Source organism: Sinocyclocheilus grahami, unplaced genomic scaffold (genome assembly GCF_001515645.1).
Source record: "Sinocyclocheilus grahami isolate Dianchi unplaced genomic scaffold, SAMN03320097.WGS_v1.1 scaffold2712.1, whole genome shotgun sequence".
NCBI classification, from domain to species: Eukaryota; Metazoa; Chordata; class Actinopteri; order Cypriniformes; family Cyprinidae; genus Sinocyclocheilus; species Sinocyclocheilus grahami.
In genome coordinates, this window is record NW_015507890.1 from 5260 (window position 1) to 12498 (window position 7239).

Consider the following 7239-nt stretch of genomic DNA (forward strand, 5'->3'; position numbering starts at 1 on the left):
TCTGAGCTTAATAGTCCTGTTAATGTTCTGTGCTTTTTGTGGGACAGAATATTTCATCTTCTGTGTTTAACTTGGGTTAAATCATGATTTATTTCTTGAAACAAGATGTTGAGGAGAGTGGGGCTAGTTGTCACGTGATTTTTAGGGTAAGTTTATTTATTTAGCCTATTATAAATCAACCAAGGCCGTCACAATCATGGGTGCTTTTTAAAAATTATTTTATATACATGAAAATGCTTTAACCATCAATGGTGTAATAAAATAAAATTAACATATGTAACTTATAGAAAGTGAGAAATTAAAGTGCAGAGCCTCGCGAAATTTGATGGAGTGATCGTGAACTGATCGAGGCAAAGGATTTAAAAGGGTTTTAAGAGAATTACGAAAAATAGTAAAACAACTGGAGTATGTTGTAATGCACGCTGAAAAAAATGGTGTTGAAATGGTTTAAAAAAAGCTTCATAAAATTACGGTTGAACCACTGATGTCACATGGACTATTTTGTAGATGTTCTTGGTACCTTTCTGGACCTTGATCGTGGTCGTACCCTTGCTGTCTATGGAGGGTCTGAAAGCTCTCGGATTTCATCAAAACTATCTTAATTTGTGTTTTGAAGATGAACGAAGGTCTTATGGGTCTGGAACAACATGAGGGTGAGTAATTAATGACAGAGTTTTCATTTTTGGGTGAACTATCCCTTTAATTGTTATCCACTGTATGATAAGTGAAGTTTCTTTAGTTTTCTTGATTTTTATACAAACACACTGTGTCTGTGAGTTGATTTGCATGAGTTTTAATTGAATGCAGACTAAGCGTGTTCATTTTGTCTAGAAGCAGTATAAATGATGTCTAAATGAGTCTGCGGTTGACTCTATAAGACATTGAATATACGTCCACAAGGACTACATCTGAACTAAATTTTAACCTTCTAGACAAGTCATGTGGACGTCAATATTGCACGTTCAGATGTCCTAAAATACATCATAAAATCTTTCCTTCTGGCTCCTCAGGGGACGTCATTTCAATGTGCGACAAAGATGTTGAAAAGACGTGTTTTGGACTTACTTTTGCTCATTGAGTATTTTGGGGTAAAGACCAACTGGATGTACATAATGTCACACACTGACTGAATATTTACGAGATATACGAGGGTGGGACGTGATCGGGATGTGTGAGTTAGCTAGTTAGCCAGTTTGTGTTAATGGCTCTCATATCATTTCAGGCATATGCTAAGAGCATGCTTAAGCAGAAGTGCCAGCGCGGGACTATTTAATAGACATTTTGCTTTCTTCTTTCATGTGGTCGAACTGTGGGAAGTTATTACTTTGACAGTCTTGCAATATGTACTGAGAAGGTGATGTAGTTGTAATGTTTGAAGTGTCTGTTAAATTAGTCCTGAAATGGCCACGTCTCATTCTGAAGGTGTTCACTAACAATAACAATGTCAATAACACCCCGACGCGCTTGTTACACGTAAGAAGAATGGCATCTACGCTAATATTAGTCTGTATCCAGATCAGATGGTCACTGCAGTCACTGGGATCCAGTCCGTATCCAGTCCAGATGGTGGATCAGCAGCTAGAAACGACCTCTACAGCCCTGAATGACAGCCGAGAACAGGGGCAAGTTCAAGCTCAAACCGGTGTGCACCGTTTTGCTACGGTTTCCGGTTTGAACGACATGTTTCCTGGAAACGGTGTGCAACGGGGTTTGAGATGCGTTTTCTCTTGTTTGGTGGGTGTGTCAAACATGTCAGCCCAATCAGCAGCAGCATGTATATAAACCACATGGTATTAAAGAGACAGCTCGCACAATGTAATTAACATCCAAATAAATTCACAAGAGCGAGAATATTGTTTGCACATGTTTATTTACATTAAAGGCAAAATGACTGAAATAATAAGGGCACAAGTATAGATCTGGAACTTCTTTAAGTCTGTCTAAATATCATTTAGTAATTGCAATGTGTTCTGGTCCATATCCTTTCCTTAGGAAGGTGTGCTAGACACTGATTACTGTAACATAAAAATACACATATACATATTTATATATATATATATATTGCTATTGTATTATGGAGTGACACTTTCATAAACTGTTCTATACCCCTCTGATTATATAATGGCAAATATTACAATAGCACAACAACAGTGATCAGCAATAATGATAAGCCTAATACTCACAATAAAAATAATAAGGTCATATAGATCATAACACAGTCTTGTCAAATGCGAGGCAAATGTTGGATCACAATAATTAGGAACCACAGTTTCCACAAATCCCTTCACTCGATTGGGATGTTCTCTTTTATTTTGGATGGCAAGGGTAGTGACTGTAACAACAAGCGTATTTTGCAGTATTAAACACGAATTTATACCGATTTCATCAGGCTCCGGAAATTCTTCAAAAAGAACACAAAGAATGGCCTTCTCAGCTGCCATAGTTGCAACTCTTGCGTCATCAGAACAGTGTGTTCAACGCACTACCATTTCCGTTTAAAAAACGTTTTGCACCGTTTTTGTCGGGGCTGAATGCAGCCCAGGACAACTAGATGAGCCCCAGAGACAGATCCCCAGAGAAGGCCTCATCAACTATATGACCATTGGCACAAAACCTCAGCAAAGACCACAAGGAACCACAAAATGATGGTTTGTCTGGCCAGAGGAGAACTGGCTCCCCGACTGAGCCTGGTTTCTCCATTTCTGTCATTTCTTTCACCTTTGGCTTGTTTACTTGGGGACACTTAATTTTTGGGAATATCAACGACTTGATTGCACAGACACTACAGTGCGTGCATAATTATTATACAAGTTGATATTCTGATCATATTTTTTTTTCCAAGCACATTTTACCAATTCCAAACCACATCAATCTTAATAACTACTATTAATTTTGTCTTTCATAATTAATACATTATATTTAATTGTCCATGAAGGCTGGAAGTGGAACATGCTTTATACTCAGGTGTGCATAATTATTTAGCAGGTTTTCTTTTAAAGATAAAATGAGCCAAAAAAGAGATTCAACTCAGACTGAATAGTCAAAAATTATTAAATGGCCATGAGAAGGATGCAATGCTAGAAATAGCAAAGTTAAGGCATGAGCATTGGACAGCAAAATGCTCATTGGGTCAGCAGGGTCAGAAAAAAACAGGTAGAGTAGAAGACACATTAACTGCAAAAGAATTAAGAATTAAGGTGAAGAATTAGGTGTAAAACCACCAGGAACCCTTTAGTCTCCAGAAGTACAAGGTGTCACAGGTTCTCAGAGATTTTGCTCGGGTAAAGAATTAAAAAAAAATGACCCTCACTTAAAAATCACACGTTGAAGTGTAGTAAAATACAGGAAGACTGATTTTTTTATAGGCTTTTATAGACAGATAGGTTGAGAGTGACTCTTGAAGGACCAGCACCACTTCCTCTTGTACCACTGTCTGAAGAATGTATCTTCCAGAATCTGGCGGTAAGTTTTGGGAGAACATTTTTAGTCCATCTCTGTAAGACAGACTTTTCAGGATAGGAGATGGAGACTAAAAATGATCTCCATGTCATAGCGTCTCTACTAAATTCTACACCTTTAAAAATCATAACAAGCGATGTCTGACTTTGGAAACTATAGTTCTCTCCTTAAATATGAAGTGGTCAATCAACAGATTGAGTTCATCCGAAAAAAAATAAAAAAATATGCACGTAATTATAATATAAGTCTGACACTGAAGTGAGTTGCTGTTTTTTTCACTCTTCTGAGAAATATTCATTCACTTGTTTTGTGCCCACACAGAGAAATTTTGCTCCGATTTTTAAAATTTTCATCCAATCTTATTTTGTAAGTGAATTTTCTTTGGATTGTTTAACTACTCAAAAGAGAATAGGCCTATATGAAAAGAAAACTTAATTTGTGTTTCCTGCTAGCTAAATTTCACATACATAAATGTCTGGCTCTGCTCTGGCTCTAAATCTCTCTTTTCTGTATTCAAAGTTGATCTAGAAAGTATTTGGAAGCTATCTAAAGCTCAGTGCTAGCTATATGTTGCATGCCGAAAGTAATGAAGTTCCAGGCGTGCTTAATTTGATGGGTTCCTTTTTAATGTTGTTCACGGCTTACATGTATTCGCAGTACACAAAATCTGCGTGCCCTTTTTCCACCATCACAGCAAACTAAATCTCTCGCTTCTTCTTCACGCGCGGGTGCCTCCTCCTTTTTCCTTTTCTTTCGCGGACGCCCTCTCCTGTAAGTTTGCTAAAACAACATGCCTGCTTGAGTATTACTCACAATGAATTAAGCAGGATTTTATGCATTTGCACCAACATTTTTAACCACATTTTATGAATTAACCCAATCATAAATTTAGAAACATAACTATCCAAATGAACTATACACAATAAAATAAACAGCAAACTAAATCTCTCGCTTCTTCTTCACGCGCGGGTGCCTCCTCCTTTTTCCTTTTCTTTCGCGGACGCCCTCTCCTGTAAGTTTGCTAAAACAACATGCCTGCTTGAGTATTACTCACAATGAATTAAGCAGGATTTTATGCATTTGCACCAACATTTTTAACCACATTTTATGAATTAACCCCATCATAAATTTAGAAACATAACTATCCAAATGAACTATACACCTATTACAACTATTAACCTTTAACATTAACATCGCAGGGAATGTTATTATCAGTCCCACACTCTCCCCTCCAAAAATGAATGCTGTCTCGGCATTCCATCGTTCCAAACATCTCTGTCTTGAACATTAGAGCAAAGTAGTACATAAGGGAGTCAGTCTCAATTCTTGATGCTAATTTGTCTTGGAAGAGTCTTCGCATGACATCTATCTCCTCCTTCATGTCATCCGCTGGAGTAGACACCACTGGCCACATGATGTCTGAAAGGTTGCTCCGTCATGCGACGGGCCACACATCAAGTGCTGAAAGTTTGGAACCTTAGACATACTCTATGCTCTATCAACCGACCCACATACAAGCTGTTATGACTGCATCACTATATTTGAGCCATTTATGTGTCACTGTCTGTTTACTGGAACTGTATGTATTAAATAAAACCATCTAACGAACTTCCTCTTAATTATGAACTTTATTAACTGTCTTATGACTTCACATTGCGACTATGAAATCAAAAACCTCTATGTGTGAGAGAGGGGTTGCCTAATGTATCATACGTCAGTGTTGTGGGCGGATGTCTTTGTCTTAAAGGATACTTTCTCTGTGGCAGGTGAGTTGCTGTTGAGCTGACGTCATCTGCTTCATCCGAAGATGTCACCTGCCCCCCTTCTGCCATCTCATCTTCATCTTCCACTTCATTTGCAAATGCTTCTGAGCTTCTGTCCTCTTCATCACACATGGGCAGTACATGCTCACCATCTGACTCCTGATACAATACTCCTTCCGTAGCTTTTAATTTGAGCTCATCCTCCTCAGGTCCCAGCTGGCTTTTGTTCTCTGTAAGTTGCTTTATCGGCAAGGCCGTCACGCCTCTCCAGTCATCCTCGTCCTCTGAGTCCTCTTCAGTCACAGCATCCACTTGATGTGTGCCTTTTTTCCCCTTTGCCTTTGTCTCTCTTCGCCTTGATCGTGTTTTACTGTTTTTTTCCTGGTTGTTGTCAACAGGTGTGTCAACATGGGCCATCTTCATACATCCTTTCTGTCACAACATGCACTCTATCCTCCCAGTATGACCAGAGTTTTCCTGGACCACCTCTTTCTCCACAATTCCTCACCAACACCCTGCTTCCTGGCTGGAGACCCGCTCCATATATTTTCTTGTCGTAGCCTTGTTTTGCTCTCCTCTGCTCTTTCTGAACTGTTCTTGATGCCAATTCCTATGCCTCTTTCATGCGCTTTCTCCATTTGGCGACATAATCACGGTGCGATATTTCACACTCCTTTGGCTTTAGACCAAACATGACATCAATAGGCAGCCTTGGGTGCCGTCCATACATGAGGTAGTACGGGGCATAGCCTGTCACTTCACATCGCGTACACTTATATGCATGGACGACCTTGTTTAGGGAGCTCTTCCAATCAGCCTTGGCTTGACTCGGCAGACATCTTAGCATTGACAGCAGTGTTCTGTTAAATCTTTCCCCCTGACCGTTTCCAGCAGGGTGGTAGGGAGTCGTGTGGGAGCGTTGGATAACACAAAGCTCTTGCATGTGGGTAAACAACTTGTTCTCAAATTCCCTTCCCTGGTCATGGTGGAGTTTAGTGGGGAATCCGTACCTGAGAACAAAGTCGCCAAAGATCTTTTCTGCCGCTGTTTTTGAAGACCTTGCAGTCCTCCAGATGCAGAAAATCCACTGAGACCAGTTCAAAAGGGTAAGTCGTCACTATGTTGACCAGTGGTGCTCTTGTTATCCTATTTGGATGCTTTCGTTTCAGACAGCTACACACTTTGGTGACATAATGTTCCACATTTGCCTGCATGTGAGGCCAATAGAACCTGTCCCGGATAAGGCTCAGTGTGCGCTCCACTCCTTGGTGTCCCATCTCCTCGTGAAGCTCCTTAAACACCAACTGAAGGTATTTTCTAGGCAGCACTGTCTGGGATCGTCCTGCTGATTGTCGACACAGTATTCCCTCCTCATCCAAGTACAACCGGTTTCTCTGCCTGTACAGAACAGTCAACTCATCGCGTCGGTCTCGCCCCACCAATTTTGGCCAACGTTCTGCTACAATGTACTCCCGTACCTTTCCAAGTACTGGATCTTGTTCTTGGGCTACTGTCAGTTCCTCAGTAGTCCCTTTAGTCACTCGTGATGTCCCTTGCTCCTGCTCTGCCTCCGAGCAAATTGTAGCTATGGTGATCGGGCACATCCAGGGCTCTTCCTCCCCCGGCTTCAGAACTGTAGGTCGGCCACAGGGGGGGCGGACTCCTGACGCGGGGCGCTTACGCGATGCCCATCGAATAGGTTGGGGGTGGCCATCCACGGGCAGCCTAAACCTCCCACGGAGCACTTATTTGGCCGGAAGCTCCCTATTGGCCCCTCTGACCGACTAAGGACCGCCCCCAGGCCCCGCACCAATTTGATCACAGACTGCCTATTCGTCCCCTTGACCACCTATTTTTGCCTCGGACAGCCAATTCATCCCACTTACCACCTATTTGACCACGAAAAGCCTATTCATCCCACTTACCACCTATTTGACCACGAAAAGCCTATTCGTCCCCAGGACCGCCCATGTGACCGCAAAAAGCCTATTCGTCCCCCTGACCTCCTCTGTTACCA